The sequence below is a fragment of the Cygnus olor genome, chromosome 1 (genome assembly GCF_009769625.2).
Source record: "Cygnus olor isolate bCygOlo1 chromosome 1, bCygOlo1.pri.v2, whole genome shotgun sequence".
Classification (NCBI taxonomy): domain Eukaryota; kingdom Metazoa; phylum Chordata; class Aves; order Anseriformes; family Anatidae; genus Cygnus; species Cygnus olor.
In genome coordinates this window covers 169690027-169707799 of record NC_049169.1, presented here as the reverse complement: position 1 = coordinate 169707799, position 17773 = coordinate 169690027, and the positions used below count along the sequence as shown (strand labels likewise).

Genomic DNA, 17773 nt, shown 5'->3' with positions numbered 1-17773 from the left:
GGAGGAAAGAAAGTAAGGAGGGGAGAAGGGATGCAAGGAGAGAAGAAGGGATGCAAGGAGAGAAGGAAGGAAGTGGGGAGGGAGGACGAGCAGGCACGGCGGGCAGGCAGGTAGGCAGGTTGCTGTTGCTGCTGTTGCTGCTGTTGCTGTTGCTGCAGCTGCTGCAGCTGCTGCAGCAGCAGCAGCAGCAGCAGCAAAAGCAGGGAATATGAAGTAAGACACACAAACCAAACTACACAAGAGGTATAGGAAAAATCTGGGGCAAAAGGGCATGAAAATTCAGGCACTTATAGATCTACTGAGCCAACAAAACCTTTTAATACATGAAAGCAGCTGTACTCTGTGGGAAAAGCAGCATGGGAAAAATGATTTTGGAGCGTTGTGTTAAGTCTTGAAATTGGACTTTTTAGGGGAACTTGGTATGCTACCTAATGAAGCATCTGGTTATTTCAAATGGTGAAATAAATGTTTAGTTTTAAATTACAGTTTAGTTCATGGATCTTTTCTTTGAAAATCCAGCTTTTTGTGGGAGTAAATAGAAATAAAAGCCTACCAATTAATATATTTAACCTCTACCTGTTGCTAAGTGTTTCTGTGCATATAGTAACTTGTGAACATTTATGCTGAAAACATATCTCTATTTCAACCATCATCTAAGAGTTGTTATTAAGCTCTTGAAATTGGTAACCTTGCTACTGATATACTCATACAAGATGGCCTTTTATTTGTAGGTGAGTCTGGCACCAAATCATTGAATTATGGATAAAACTGTCTGATGTTTCCAACCTTTTTAGGCTAGATTTATTTCAGAAACTATTATAAAGTTACATTCTTTGTTTATAGTAATTGAACTGAGTAATAAACACAAAAACAATGTGTTAGAGAGCTTCTCCACTTGTGTTGCAGTAGTCATTTATTAAATTACACACAGATGTCATTCAGCTCTTTAAAAGGATTGCCCTCAGGTTCAAGCCTGTATTTCACTTATACATTGAAATTCTATTATGAATCTTTCAGCCCTTTTTATTTCCTCTTACAAAATCAAAATGAATTTTCAGCTTTCCATGTTTCAACAGAATGAATATGGTCTTTTTTGGGGTAGGAACTTGAGTGGCAGACCTGAATCATGAGTGTAAAGCAAAGTACATTTCTACTTCTAGTTCAAAACCAGTTGTGGAACTAGATATCATAAATAAAAACCCAAGAGATTGTTTGTTATTTTCTTCCTTCTGCCACTTTAGTTAGTCTCACTGGCACAATTACAATACTAAATTTACTTTCTGACAGACACAAGTATTTTGTCCTTACAGTATCACCTACCCAAAACAAGAAACAAAACTGAACAGAGATGCCCAGACTGTAGCAAGTTTGATGCAAAAGTAAGTTAAGGAAATCAAACTAAAAGACTTTTCCTTTCTCACTTTTCAGCTACCAGTAATCTGTGTCAGTGAATTTTCATAAAATAAAAAGAAATTCCATGAGTATTAGAAAGAATTGCTTGGTCAAGAAGCTCCAGAACTGTGAAGAAACAGTTTTAGTAAAGCCACAGCTTTGCAAAACCTTCTGGAAAGACTCCTGCTGTGTTTTTGAAGTTCACCAGTGATCACACATACAGACACAGGACTTCTGGACTTCTGTGATTCTGTGACTTCAGAGGTATTTCTTTTAATTCTGAGTTCTACTTGCCTTGTAGAATTCATTTTGTTACAAAAATAATAGTTAATAACCAAACCTGCCATACCCTGATCTTTTTAAATGGTCTTTATGTAGGACAAGATAGTTCATGACAGTAGTAGAACCCCTACAAATAAACCAGGAAAAAGTACCTTGAAATTGCTTCTATGGTAATGTTGTACGGGCAAACTGATTTTTTATTTTTTTATTTTTTTCCTTAAGTCTATCATGAAGTTCTGGCTAGACTCTGAATTACAGAGTTTGGACAAGCTGATTCACACAGGGTAATAGGACTCTATTAATCCTGAATAACTCTGTACTAGGTGCATACTGGAGCTTTGAAGGGATATTTCCTACGTTTGGATATTCCTTCTGCTAGCTGGAGGTAGTAAGAGGACAGACACAGTCCAGCAACGTATAATGGGCCAACTGGATAATCAAACCAGCCAACAGTAGGGAAGACTCCTCTGAAAACAATAATTATCAGCCTTCTGCTGCTTGTAAGAATTAGCAAAATAAATAAATAAAATAAAATAAAGCTTCACCTGTGATGAGAGCTGAGAAAAGTTAGCACTCGAACCCATTTCTATGGCTCAAATATCAGTGGTTTTCAGGCCTCTGAAATGCTACCTGTGGATCAATGCTAGTCTTGAGAATTAAATCCCTGGTGACTTTTAATGGCTAAAAACATCAAATCACTGGATTTTATCCAGTTTTTATTAAAAATAAATAAATAAAAAAAAATCTTCCACTATCGCCTTATGCTCTAGAGGAAAGATATTTGCACTGGGTTACTGGGTAAGCACAAAAGGAAGGCTCATGTTTCCCTAGGTACTGAGGCACCTGCGGAGCTTGTCTGTCTTTGGGTGGCAGCAGCGCTGCAACATCCCTCTGGGGATTAGTAAACAGCCTGAGTTACTGCGGGAGCATGCAAACACTTATCAGGAGAAGAGAAAGCACTGCCATGGCATAAGGACTCCCCATCTTGGGATATTATACCTATTCCAAGCTTAAGTAGTCAAAATGCCTTCAGCAACCATTGCTCAAGCAGCACAGGTCCACCACTCTCCCTCCCGTAAAGATTTAAAAGACATTAACTGAGTCATTTTTTTGTAAACTAAAGTGTATGAATAGCCTACGATTAGGATGTATACTCAATGGTGGGTAAAGGTCAAGATATGTTCTCTTTAGGTAGATTAAATTTAAATTTCATTCTTCTTTTTCACTGTAGTAAGTTATGCAACTTTAGATATGTAACGATTGTTATGGATGCTGCACCAGGTATTCAGCCATTTAAAAATAATGCAACATTTCCAGTTTGCAGACACAACATACTTTGGCCTAACACTATGATTTAAAAGCCAGGCCCTAATTGTCTTCTAGCCATTACTCTTAAATGAAGAAATCTTTCTTTCTTACACACATTAACAGTCTTTTTTCACTTTCTTTACCGATAGTATTCTAGTGCCTCAGGTAATAGTTTATTCAGAATGGAGCTGCTACTCTGGCAAACAAAAACAAAAGTTACAGCACATTAAAGATGAGGCTTCAAAGAGGAGGAAAAAATGCATTCATTTATTATACAATTTTTAATATCATCAGGCCTGCAAATTCCTAAGCTTAAATGCCTACTCTTGTCCCATACTAGGAGGTATACACTACCAGTCTGACTAGCCAGAGCTGTCACGTACCTCAGTAGAACATGCCATAGCAAGCGATGCTAAGTGGAAATGCAGTTATCCTTCTGTCCCCTCTAGGAAATCTATACTTGCACACAATCACCACCTTGATCTTAGGAAAATCAGTTTTACGGAAGAGGTATTCCTAATTTACTTGGTTTGACTTGAGAGGAGGCAACAAGGCAGAACTATACAGGCCACTGTGACACACAGTCTCTTCAATGACAGCTGGAAAGTCTGTGGTACCTCAGCAGGCTTTAGTACCTAACTTTTTTTGCAAGGAATCAGCTTTCACTTCATTGCCACTTGCATTTCAGCTCTTCCAACTACCTGTCTTCCAGACAAGTACAGCTCCTTGTCTCAAACTGTAAGCATAGTTGCACTATCAATACCATATTCCCCATGGTCTTTTTCAGTCCTTGCATTTCAGGCACACATTGAATCTGCCCCAGGGCATGTAGAAAGGAAGAAAACTAGATTTCTGGTATTTCCCGACTGGCATACTAGTGTAATGTTTAAACCACTCTGTTCCTAAGTCTACCAATGCTGCACAGAGGGAACATAAAGCTTAATTAATTTATGTTTGTAGAGTGAGAGCTTCTCAAATGAAAGACATGGTGTAAGTAGAAATTACTCCTATTAACTCAGGTATTGAGGGAAATGATCACATTGTGGACTGAAGCTTGCTCGTCTGTTCTTTAAATAGAGACAACGCAGGTAGCAACGTCAATGGAGACTGAATACCTCATCATACATTGGTTCATTCATAAAGTTCAAGCCCAAACAAATTCTCCTGGCACCTGTTCTGGCGCTTCATGTTGCAAACCTGAGCTGGGGACAGGATCCTCTCTTTGTAAGTGCAGACATTTCGTAGGTACTATGTGTGGTCTCTGTGGGGGATGAATCAGTTGTCATGGGTACTTTCTGTTTACAATCCCACAGACTGGAACTGGCGCCTGCTACAAAAAGACAGTCTCTTGTTGAAAGCAAAGTACTTAGGAGCAGATCCTGGCAAGGGGAATGAAAGAGTTTGGGAGGGGATGGGGGTGGGTGGGGGGGTGGAGCACAGACCAAAGAGAATGAAGAGAAGGAACCAGAAAAAGAAATCTCAGTATTAGCAGAAGGAGAATTAAAAGTTTTACATGGAGAAGTGAGTTGCTTATGTAAACAATTCTAAAATTAGTTATTAGAGCCTGGCAATTTTTACCAATTGCCAAATATGCACAGTTATTTTTCATGTTACAATGTTATTTCAAGTAAACTAACTAGAAAAGCCAAGTCTACGAATCATTGATCATAATCACTGACTTCTTGTTTGAGCTGAAGCAAGTCACTTAACCTTCCTTTCTCCACCAACACAATGAGAAATAATAAGATGTGTCTATTCAGAATGATGTTATGAGAATTACCTATTATTTTGCAGTGCTTTAGCAAAAGCCATTGCTCTTCAAGTATGACACTTCCACAGAAAGCATAAAGGTGAGATACTAAGTGCAAGTCTTATTAGTTACACTGTTAATGGTGTGAAAGTGCAGTGAGGATAAGCAGAGGGCAATGATCACTTTGTGCTTTGTCACAATGCTACTTCATGTATCATCGCTTTCTTTACCAGGGCACATCTTATTCATGAAAGGGGGTTCCAAGCAAATATGGAAGATAACAAGGAAGAACTGAAAATGAAAGCGGAATGTTACCCCATTGTTTCCTTTCATAGCTGCTAGCACCTCTCAGAATAACATTCAGCTCACTTCAGCATTATATTGTCAGGTTTTTTTTGTTGTGTTTTTTTTTTTTTTCTCCCTTCCTTTTTCATTCCAGACTTCGTTTGTAACTTGGGCCTGAGTTGTAATGCCTTGGCATACTGTCAAAGCGTTAGTATGAGGAAATCACAAAGCAGTAGCTTCACTCATACAGCATTTTTATTTTCTCATTAGACGGACTCTTCTATGGTTGCTAGGCAGAGAAACAGCGTGTGTGTGTGTGTGTGTGCATGCATACATGTGTGTGCGTATATGTAATGATGATGCGCAGCCAAAAATATCTGTGCCCGAACCAGCCACATAAAGCCTAGAAGCCACAGATGTTAGAAAGAAAGCTAGCTGGCTACAAAGTGGGGAGAGAACGCAAGAATCACCCCAAAGCCTCAGGAAATTACATTCCTTAAGTTCATGTCCCATATATGACAGCTTCTACCAAAGCTTTAACTCATAAAGCTTATGCTGCTGCTCCATATTATGAATCAAGTATCATATCATTCAGACCAATGCCAAAGGTAGGAAGTCCATCAAACATTGGTTCTTTTATCTTCAAAAATAAATTTTAATTAGTCTATTCAGCTCCTGTAGTTTTGTTTTGTTTTGTTTTTCAGCATAATTATTTAAACAAACCTTTTAATAATATTTTTATAATTTTAATAATATTTTTATTTTTATTTTATTTTTATTTTTATATATTTTTATTTATAATTTTTATATTTTTATAAGTGTTAATACATGTTAATATTTATAAATATTAATAATATTTTTATAATTATTTAAACAAATCTTAAAGAGTTGCCACAGAACTTGCCTTGAAAGTGGATTTTCAAAAGATTTATCAAAATTTTGCTGTCTTGAGATACAACTGGAACATTTTCTATTTGGAATTAGAAAGAGGTTTGCTTGAGACACATGTTGTTTTCCATTGCTGTACATATGCTGTACTGATAACAGAAGACACGGAGAAGGCTGAGGTACTCAACAAGATGACTGATGTCATCTACTTGGACTTCTGTAAGGCTTTTGATGCGGTCCCACACAACATCCTGATCTCCAAATTGGAGAGAGATGGTTTGATGGGTGTACCATTCATTGGATAAGGAATTGACTTGGAGGTCATGCCCAGAGATTTGTGGTCAAGAGCTCTATGTCCAGGTGGAGGCCGGGGACAAGCGGTGTCCCTCAGGGATCTGTCTTGTGTATCAGTATTATGTAATATCTTTATCAATAACATAGACAGTGGGATCGAGTGCACCATCAGCAAGTTTGCAGATGACACTAAGATGAGTGGTTCTGTTGGTGCAAAAGAAGGAAGGGATGCCATCCAAAGGGACCTGGACAAGCTAGAGAAATGGGCCCACATGAACCTAATGAGGTTCAACAAGTCTAAATGCAGGGTGCTGCACCTGGGTTGGGGCAGTCCCAGACATGATTATAGACTGGGAGAAGAACTAATTGAGAGCAGCCTTGCAGAGAAGGACCTGGGGATTCTGGTGGACAAAAGGCTTGATATAAGCTGGCAAAGGGGAGATTTAGATTAGAGTTTAGGAGGAAATTCTTCACTCAGAGGGTGTTGAAACACTGTAACAGGTTGCCCAGGGATGGATGCCCCATCCCAGGAGGTATTGGATGGAGGTGGAGGAGGACCAGGTTGGATGAAGCCCTGGGCAACCTTATCTAGTGGGTGGAATCCCTGCCAAGGCAGGGGGGTTGGAACTAGATGATCTTTAAGGTTCCTTCCAACCAAAGTCATTCTTGAGCAGTTCTTTGTAACAGTTACATAGAATTGGTATAACTGAAGGAAATTTACAGATTCCTGGAAAAAAATGTGTGTTATAAAGCCCCAGTGAAATGGCTCCAATTTCTTCTCCCCCATGAATAAATCCCCTGAAAATGTCAGGGTTTTTTTCTCTACAGCTCATCAACCTTGATGGATGAATGCAGTGTAATCAATAACTTAAAGAAAAACTGTGAGGGGCTCTGATTATAAATATAAACCCTACCAAAGTAAGCACAAATAAAGAGTTAGTTTAAACAAAGAAAGCATCTATGTATCAGAGCAGGAATTATCTTTTGATATTGTTTGCCTTTTTGTGCTCTGTCAGCTACACTGTCATTAATGTATTTGGAGAAGTTAAGAAAACCTTGTGCTTTAAACAGAAGGATTTACATGCATTTATGAAAATAAAGCACTGCCAGAGCACCACTGTAAGCTAACTGATTGAATGCACTGTTGCTATATAAGTTTACATATATACAGTTAACAAACAGCAGGACACGATTCTTACAGAAATGCTGTGGTATCATGGAGTATACTTATGTACGACTTTCCCTACCAAAAAGGAAAGTAAAAGAATAAAGAAAAAAAAAAAATCCGAACAGCTAATGCAGAAACACTTCTACTGAACTGCCCTAGAGCAGCCAAAGCATTCAGCAGCCGGCCAGATCATTTCATTTCCTCTCACAGAAATCACTCCAGGGTTTTACAAAACAAAGCAAACAGTGGATATATAATTATGCAACATTGTTTTAAAATGAAAGAAATTCAACAGTACAACAGTTGAGTGGTTACAACATCAACACATTTTTTTTCAGCTTTTTTTTTTTTTCTCGTTTGTGATCTGGTGTTCACTTTTATTCATGTGTTTTCATCTCCCTTACTAGAAGAGGTCTACATTGCAATGAACAGAGTGTTTCTAGAAAGGAAGATTACCACATTTTCAAGGAAAAATGGTAGAGATGTTTACTGAGTCTTTTAATGAAAGTGGTGGAAAGGTTTGCAAATAGTAATGAAAGGAGGAACAGATTCACTTTTTGATATACTCAATAGTCAAGCTTTTCCATACTTAAGACCATTAACAATTTTCAAATATTTCAACAGTTGCTATAAAAGGGAAGGCAAAGGACTTGGAAAGAAGAGAGCCAGATGTGCAGAAAACAACATGGACTTGGAGCAAAGAAAATGCAGGTTAGACACTACAAAAACAATTTTCCAAGAGTACGGATAATGATGAACTGAAATGATTGTAGAAGGAGAGACTTATTTTCACCACTGGAATTGTTTTTAAAAATGTGTGTATTTATCAGGAAGGGCTTATATACAGGTGAATCCCTCTTTTGGCAGACAGCTTGCCTTCTTGACTGAGTGATCTCCTCTGTCTTCTTTCAAAGGAAACTAGGAAGGTATGAAAATACAGGAAACAAGATACAGGAAGAGAGAAAGCCATTTTAGTCTAATATAAATCCATATATTTTTCTGACCCACTAACCTGAGGGTTGTCTTGTCCATGTTGCATGACTCCAACAATCACTGACTCAGAGCCTTCTTTGGACAGAAAATTTATTTAGGAAAAATTTAAACCTGTGTGCTCAACCACTAGTTCTGTAACAATGAACAGAGCTTTAATGTGGGATTCAAGACATCTACATCCTCGTCCTGACTCTGGTTAATGATCTAAAATGTGATTCTGTCCATTACACTGCACTTGGCTCCATTTCACTTCCATAGTTCATAAAATAATATTTACTTTCTTGTTTATGTGCTTTCAGATTTACTCGTGCAAATCCCAAGCCAGAGCTACATATTATTCTTATTAATAATTATTATATTGTTGTTGCTGTATTATTGATATTACTAATATTAATCATTTCAATAATGATTTGTCCTGGTTGACACAACTTTTAGACCAAGCTAATCAAATAACTTTTAAAACTGTACACCCATTCTGAAGTTTTCTATTTGTCCTTGTTCAATATTAAGTCAATGAGAAAATACACCCATGTGTAGATGAAAGTTGAAGGATTTTACATGTTTTAAGCAGATCTATCTGACTTCCCCTTCATACAAAATTTGAACATATCTAAAAACTCTCAGCCATAAGAAAGTTATATATATGCCATTTAATGGTGGAACTAAAATCTGGAATGAAATTTATCTTTGGACAACTCTACCTCCTGGGCATTCACTTAACAAGACTACCACTACCAGTAAAACAACAAATGCTAGGGAACATAGCAAGGGACTAAAACTCGGTCACCTGTTAAATTGCACAAACACTCCCTGGTCATGTAGGCCTCTCCCAAACTATCTTCTAGACAAGCTTTAGGAGTTAACAGGATTCTACTCTGGCAATCTGCAACCACCTGCTGTTGTAGACTAGTGGGTCACTCCATGACAATTGACCTCACTGTCGTGAACATTCCCAGGCACATTTAATTTCCTACTGCAAATCTTGCCAAGTAGCTCTTATATTAAATAAATTTATTTTATTCTTGACTTGAGCCAAAAAAAAAAAAAAAAAAAAAAAGAGTGAATGGTGTATTTTAAAAGTTTGCTGCAGCTAATTGGCTGCAATTGTACTTCTTAATCTATTGGCTCTGTCCTTTAACTAAATGACACCTTTATGTGCAAGGCTTTTGGAACCTGTTGCATTATTACTAAATAGGTGCAACTTCCTCACATGTATGTTATCCACACACAACCTTACAATCTTCTCTTAAAGCAATCCAATCACAATGCACTTTACAAGACCTAATGTTTTTAAATACCCATTTCTACAATACTTTTCATAAATTCATCAAAATATAGCTTCCCTTCAGTACAAAAGTCTGCTCTTGTTTCTCCAGGAAGGTGTCTGTCTTCTAATGTCCATAAATTCAACCACTTATCTTGATGAAATGTTGACTGCACGTGGCCCAGCCTGGTGGCCTATCTGTTTATTAGGCTACTGCCATATCTCACTGTCAGTTAAAATTTTAGCTTCATAATACAGATGTGTTAGCAACTCAGAAGTACTCATCTGTACCAAAAAGTGACCTTTAAAAAAAGCTTGTCCTTCCACGGTAGTGAGATGTAAGTGGACTTAAAAATTCCACTAACGGAATGGTCTTCATGAACTGAAGATGTAGTAGTTTGCATCTCATTCAGGCAACAAATATAGAGATTAATAACTAATGTATTATTAATATGTATTTATTTCCTCTGCTGTATCCAGTTTTATAGCAGGATGCATAATTAATGCACTATTTTAATCATGCTATAATAAAAGTCTCACAAAGGCAACACGCAACTTGGTTTCATGTAGTCAGCGATGTCTAGTGGGAAGCATTTTCATGTCAACTATAAATAAATAATTAGAAAGATAAACAAAATGCATGTCACTGGCATTATTAAGGCAAAAGGTCTTTCTATAGTTTTGTTAAATAGCAACAAGAGACACAATAAGGTTTTATTTCTGTTGTTTGTTTTCAGACAAGCCACTTGAAAGAGAATGAATTGGAAAAACTCAGCCACTGAATTACTGACCTGGCCTTCTTATAAGGTTTGATGTGCCTCAGTGGTTTATTTCTCATAAGCTGCTCACCCAGCAATGGGGAACACAAACTGACAAGAAAAATAGTGGGCAGTGAGAAATAAAGGGTGGGAGGACAGGAAGCATTGATTTATCTAAATGGAGAATGTAAGTCTATGTGCGCTCTAACAACAAAATGCACAGGTGAAAAGGAAAAATCACTAGCCCCATAACTGGCAGTCCACTGTAACTTATGATAAAAGAAATGCATGGGATTTGGCATCTCTCTCTGAAGACTGTTATGCTTCTCCCATTGTAGCTGAACACTTTTGTGAAGATCAGCACTGAAGTTTAGTTTCATAATTCTAAACTAAAATGCTGCACAGCTTTCAAATATTACTCCCTTCTGTCTACAGTTAATATCTAAATGCTATAAAATAATAATGACTAAGTTACATATATAAATCTCCTTAGTATCAACTATGTTGATACTGTATCATAAGAAAACTATCTAGTATCTGCAGAAGATTTTAATTTTCTGATCTTAATTGTATAGGCTGTTATTAAGAAAAGTTATTATCCTAATACATTAAAGTGAAGTTATAAAGATCCTTTGAAATCTAAAATCAGTAATAACAACCAGCGAAACATTTGTTCTTCATAGATGTGGTAACTCTTGGAATGAGAAAATATTCTATTTACTTTCTATGTGAGACATTGATGGTTCTGTTTCTTACTCTATTTTATCATCATTATGGCTGTACTTCCATTTACATAAGTGTTATAATCAGCATAACAATACATCATTGGAACCTACTACCCTGCAGGTTGAAACTGACCACGTTCTGTTCCTTTCCATGAACTTTTATAAATAATGACAGGAGAAAAAGAAAAAAAAAAAAAGTAAATACAATACTTGGAAGCCACTGAAATCAGTGTGTTATTAAAGAAAAAAGAAGAAGAAGAAAAAAAAAAAGGATCTAAATCTGGTTATTAAAATTCTAATCCAAACTTTGTTAATTCCAGCAAACAGAATTATCAGTACTCATGCCTATGATGCAGCTTTATCACTACTGAAAAGATTGCAGAATTCCTATGTTAACGGCTGAGAATAAATTTCTATTGATTATAGAGTATAAGATATCAGATATCAAATGGTTTATCTGGCAGTTTTATATAAATATAATTTATAATTACTCTTTACATACAGTTGATATTTATCAATGTGGGACAATAAAGGGACAACCAAGCAGCCAACCTGAATCCCCCCCCCACATTAGTAAAGCTTGAGGAGACACCATAGACATAGACATTCTTCTGGGAACAAGCTGAATGGAGTAACAGGATGTATCACAGCTTTCAGGTATCACACCTTCCTATACCCCTTTACCAGAGACTGTGTCAAACACACAACATTTGAATCACAGCATCAGAGAATCATCTAGGTTGGAAGAGACCTCCAAGATCACCTAGTCCAACCTCTGATCTAACACTAACAAGTCCTCCACTAAACCATATCACTAAGCTGTACATCTAAACATCTTTTAAAGACCTCCAGGGATGGTGATTCAACCACTTCCCTGGGCAGCCCATTCCAATGCCTAACAACCCTTTTGGTAAAGAAGTTCTTCCTAATATCCACCCTTTTGGTAAAGAAGTTCTTCCTAATCTCCAACCTAAACCTCCCCTGGCGCAACTTTAGCCCATTCCCCCTCATCCTATCACCGGGCACATGGGAGAATAGACCAATCCCCACCTCTCTACAGCCTCCTCTAAGGTACCTATAGACAGTCTCTGAGCCTCCTCTTCTCCAGGCTGAACAATCCCAGCTCCCCCAGCCGCTCCTCATAAGACTTGTTCTCCAGACCCCTCACCAGCTTCGTTGCCCTTCTCTGGACTCTCTCGAGCACCTCCATGTCCTTCTTGTAGCGAGGGGCCCAAAACTGAACACAGTACTCGAGGTGCGGCCTCACCAGAGCTGAGTACAGGGGGACAATCACTTCCGTAGTCCTGCTGGCCACACTGTTTCTTATACAAGCCAGGATGCTGTTGGCCTTCTTGGCCACCTGAGCACACTGCTGGCTCATATTCAGCTGACTATCAACCAATACTCCCAGGTCCTTCACTGCCAGGCAGCTTTCCAACCACTCATCTCCCAGCCTGTAGCTCTGCTTGGGGTTGTTGTGCCCCAGGTGCAGGACCCGGCACTTGGCCTTGTTGAACTTCATACAGTTGACCTCAGCCCATCAGTCCAGCCTATCCAGATCCTCCTGCAGAGCCTTCCTACCCTCGAGCAGATCGACACACACACCTAACTTGGTGTCATCTGCATACTTACTGAGGGTGCACTCGATCCCCTCATCCAGATCATCGATAAAGATATTAAAGAGAACTGGCCCTAGTACTGAGCCCTGGGGGACTCCACTAGTGACTGGCCTCCAACTGGATTTAACTCCATTCACCACAACTCTTTGGGCCCGGCTACCCAGACAGTTTCTAACCCAGCAAAGTGTACGCCAGTCCAAGCCATGAGCAGACAGTTTCTTCAGGAGAATGCTGTGGGAAATGGTCTGCTTCAGCTAATAATCTTCAGGTTTGAATTCAGACATCCAGTTTCTGTGGGCAGGTATGCTATGCTGTTTACTATCTCTCCCTTTCTTTTGTTGTTCTCTGTGATTTTCTATTGTGTCCATCATTCATGACCTTAAGCTTAACAATTCCCCTCAAGCTGTTAACCACCACATGTAAAATACAAAGTCACTTTTAGTTTATTTATATTTTTAATATGGTAAAGTAGTTTCTCACTCAGATGGCCATGCCTGCTGCCTAATCAGTTGACTGTAAAATGAAGGTAACTATGATTTTTATTTTTTTTTAGCAATAATTTTATTGGGTTATAGAAAAATAGAAGGATATAAACATTTAAAGAGCAGCTCTGATTACAACTGAAGGCTTCCAGAGACATACTTTTGTGAGTATCTGGTATATTGTGAGTATCTGGTTTTGTGAGAACTGGTATCACTTGAGAGTGCCTGCTGTTGAGAAGGTTAAGATGAAAAAACTAAAGCTATGAAGTTAATGTAGAGAAATTAAATCACATTAAACTCTGTGTAGATACTCTATGTCGGAATTAAAATGCCTTTTTTTTTTTTTTTTTGAGTTTAATCCTCCCTTAAGCACTCTACTTCTCAATAAGAGTTTCCATACAGAGGATTAATGGTCCTTAATTTAGCTGCATTAATTTCAGACTTTTAGTTGTTCTCCCACATGGACTTGTCGTAAGATACCTAACTACTGCATTTACTTGGTGATTGCATAGTTAGGAACATACAAGGCCTGTCTAAGTGGTGCCATTTATAACAGCACTTATTTGAACCTCAAAACTATTAATGCAGAACTATTAATGTAAAACTATGGATGCTTCAAAGCTTCTCTTAAAATGTGTACATCTTTTTAAACATCTCTCTTCAACAGATCTCAAATAACTCTGCAAAATATGCAAATATTATTGTTTCTATTGTTCCAAAGAAGTGAAGCAACAAAATTTAGGGTGAAACTCATAATGGAACTTAGCATCATTCAGGTCCTCCCAAATCTGTTGCTTCCTGGGCAAATGCTCTAAAAGAAAGAAAGCACTACTTTATATTCTAAACATGTTTTGAATGAAAGTGGCTGTGGTCATGACTACTTGCTGCTAAACTCTCTGCTGTCAGCGTGTGTTAAGCTCCTTCACAGGGCACCTGTCTAGACCAGATCCCCATGGGATTTAGGCACAGGGATGCTTATGTTTTAAGTCTAAATAAGGTAAAGTGCAAGTTGGACTGCTCTTCCAAGATATCAATGCTTCTGGGAAAATTCTAAAAAAAAAAAAAAAGAAATTTTGGCTGATTAACGAATTTGAGAAATGAAAACCTAGACTGCCAGATGTCTAATTAAAATGAAAATCAAGAAGTATGCTAAGAACTGTGTGTAAAATGAGCTGGTGAGTATTTGATAAGTTGATAGTGGCATAGAGATGCTTTCCAGGATTATTGAAAACCAGTCCAGGTTGGAAGAACAGTGCATTCTGGCATAATTAAAGATCTCTTAGGTTGTCTTTTGGGAAAAAGAAAAGAAAAGGACTTCGGTTCTACAACCCAATGGGACAATGTCCGCTTTATGACAAAAAATACATATGACTAACAGGTAGAACTGTTAGTGTCATGTGGGATTTTAGCCCTATGGGCTAGTTGATATGGGAATTATGAGGCAGAGAGAGATGAGATAGGAGAAAATTTAGTCTGAAAAAAACCAAAAACAAAAACAAAACAACAACAACAACAAAAATGGGCTTCTGGCAGCAAAAACATTGAGGGAAATGTGGATTATTTTTTTTAGGCAAAAAAAAAGAAAAAGAAAAATATACAGTTTGTCTTAGATATGCAGAGGGAAGCAAAAAGAACAAAGATTACACTAAGGTTATGGTCCCAGGAGGCAGGAGGGATAGTGAAGTTGTAAATGGAGACAGAAGGAAGGCAGAGAAGAGGGACTGAGGGGAGAGATAAGAAATGGTTTATGTTACAACAAGTCTAAATGTCATGCACTTCTCTTCCCCCCTTTCAGCTTAACAAGTGTTCTGAACCACAAGGAACATGGATGGTATCAGGAAAGTAGGGTATTCTATGGGGACTACTGTCATGTCAGGGTTATTTCTTTTTACCTCCCCAGCACTGACAAGTGCACTTTTATAAACAATGTTCTGCTCTTAAAGAATCTAATTTATGCCTTAATAATTCAGAGGTTTCAGAAAATATTTAACAGAGCAATATCTACTACAGATGCTAATCCATTTCTATTACTTTAAATGTTTTGCATGACTCTGTAAGAACAATATATATATATGTACCTATACAGGAAACATTTTCATATTTGCACCTGAACTCAATGTTCAGGCTGAAAGCATTCTAAACTGCCCTTTGCCCTCTCAAGGAGTATTTTCCCACTCCTCTCCAGCAGGCACCAGGAAGCATATTTAGCTCCTTTAATCAGAAAAAATAACTTTGTTTTAGTAGGGTTTGTTTTCTGTGGACCCAGCAAGTTGCAACAGCTCACAGACGTTAGACAGAGCAAAAGATGAAGACATGCACCTGTGTGTGAGGGAGGAGCTACCTCAGCAGGACTGATTTTGTTGGTTAAAACTGCTATAGAAACTTATTTTCTGAAGCGGTCATGTTACACAGTTTAACTTTGTTTTTCCCTGTTAGAATTTCTTCACTTACCCTAGAGTTGCATATGTGCAGAGAAGTATATTTATGCACCAGTGCTAGATTTCATTACTGTTGTGTGGTTTATTTCACATAAAGGTAAAATGTGAAAGATATTACCAGGTAGTTCTCAAAATCATTCCGTTGTTTCGTTCCCTTATTGTTTTGGTTTTCCTTCCTATTCCTTCAAAATCCAATAGTACAATCAGTATGTAAAGTTAGTGCTGTTGCAATGTGTAGTTCTTCCATTACACTGATTGGAAGTTTGTTGTCTGCTGATGCTTGTTACTAAGCAAGCAGAGAGAAACAAGAACAGCTTTTAAACCATTCCATGTAAAACTCAATTGAAGAGAACAATATTGCTGCTGCTGTTTTGAAAATGAAATCACCTTTATCAGTAATCATCGTTTCTTTACTGTATATGCAGAACTATCAGTCTTTCTCTTAAGTATCAGTAACTTGCTTTTGCACAATATTTTCAGCTCACAGTGATTCTGATAACATTCTCAATATACTGATCTGTGGTCGAGTTGAGGACTTACAGAAGTATCATTCATTCTGTTGCTTTAAGTAAGGGGAGATAATTTACCTCTGATCAAAGCATTTTATTTCCAAATTCTGCCAATTCCTTAGTCCCTTATGAAAGAAAATATTCCCCTACAACAGAAAGGATAGTATTGTAATCATGCAACATCTTGCATAACTGGCAGAGAAAAGTTAAGATGGGAAGAAGTTACCTACAATGATCCAAAAGGGTCAACAAGATCACCATTACAAAAACTGCTGTCACCATTTGCACTGTACATCTCTACTGCCCATGAGGGCCTTTAATTTTATTCGTTAAGAAGCTCATTCCTGGAACAGGTCTTTTCAAAATTCATTTTGACCATTCCTCTACATTCCTCCAAGCTTCCATATTAATTCGAGCACAGACCAGCTATGGCAAAAAGGGGGTTATTTTTCTTCATGAATCTGTCTGTCCTTTCACCTGATCAAATCATTTATCATCTAGAAACTGTGGTACACGACTACATTCTAAAATTTTGAAAAAAAAAATGCTATCTTAAAAAAAAATAACACAAAAAGCAATATAAATACTCTGTTGGTAATTCAGGATTATTGCCACTGTGCATTCAAACAGGAATCTCGGCACAAAGAACCTATCATGTTCTAAACAGATGACAGATAATTATGATAATTATCAGAAAAGTTCCATCCTCCTCTCAGCCTACAGAAGATGACTCTATCCAATCTATTCCTTCTCTGAGGAAATCATGTTCACTCACCAAAATTTATCATGAGAGCTGAAGACCAAACTTTCCCTGCAGTTACTGGAAGTAGGCACCATCCGAAGATATTCCTTCCCTCATATCATAAGTTTCTACCTGTTAGACAGCTTATTTGCTGCATTCTGTCCTTTCATAAGAGATCATTTCAGAATTCAGAGTGATCTAATACCTTTTACAAGACTTTGGACTACCTTTGAAATTCAGTTAATGTCTACACCTATATTAACATCTGGGAAAGGGTCAGACAGACAGATTTCTTCCAGACCTTGTCTACACAGAGACATGCAAGAAAATCATTCTGCATTTAATTTTTAAAGTAGATTATTTAAACTACATTAAATATCTGGTAATCGTAATTCATTTGGAAGGGAGTTAAGTTAAACGAAATCAAGGCATTTTTTTATTCTGAATGAACGTCTATGCAGGGACTTAATTAGGTTTAACTAATCCACTTTAAATTCGTTTTTACAGATTAATTTTCCTGAAAGTCTCCATATAAATTAACTTTTAGTAAACCAGATTTTTATTCTGTTTCAAACACGGATTGTGTTTTGGCATGTATTTTCTTGTTAAATTTTGACTATGAGAATATATCATAGAGACAACTTGGCACTAATCCATTTAAATGTCACTAGTAAACTGGCTTTTTTTTTTTATTGACATGGTTTTATTTTTAAGGGCTAGTTATTAACAACGTTTTAGAGGTACTGTCACATCAAAAGAGATGTGTATATTTTTGTAGATGATTTTAAAACAGCTATATATTATATACATATATCATGCTGTAGAATGATATCTAGACAATAAAAAAATTTTAGCTACATTCTCAGATAGTCCTGC

At 37.4% G+C, this 17773-nt stretch overlaps 1 protein-coding gene and 1 long non-coding RNA gene across 6 annotated transcripts in view; both read right to left on the bottom strand.

The window, feature by feature from the left end:
• Positions 1-17773, bottom strand: part of PCDH9 (protocadherin 9) — a 694514-nt gene that overhangs the window by 557643 nt on the left and 119098 nt on the right. The gene's annotated exons all lie outside the window — the stretch shown is intronic.
• Positions 10035-17773, bottom strand: part of LOC121061618 — a 36395-nt gene continuing 28656 nt past the window's right edge. Inside the window, exons 2-3 of the long non-coding RNA XR_005815182.1 lie at positions 14853-14929; positions 10035-10493 (exon numbers count right to left, since the gene is read on the bottom strand). This is a non-coding gene — a long non-coding RNA (uncharacterized LOC121061618). The remainder of the gene's footprint in view (positions 10494-14852; positions 14930-17773) is intronic.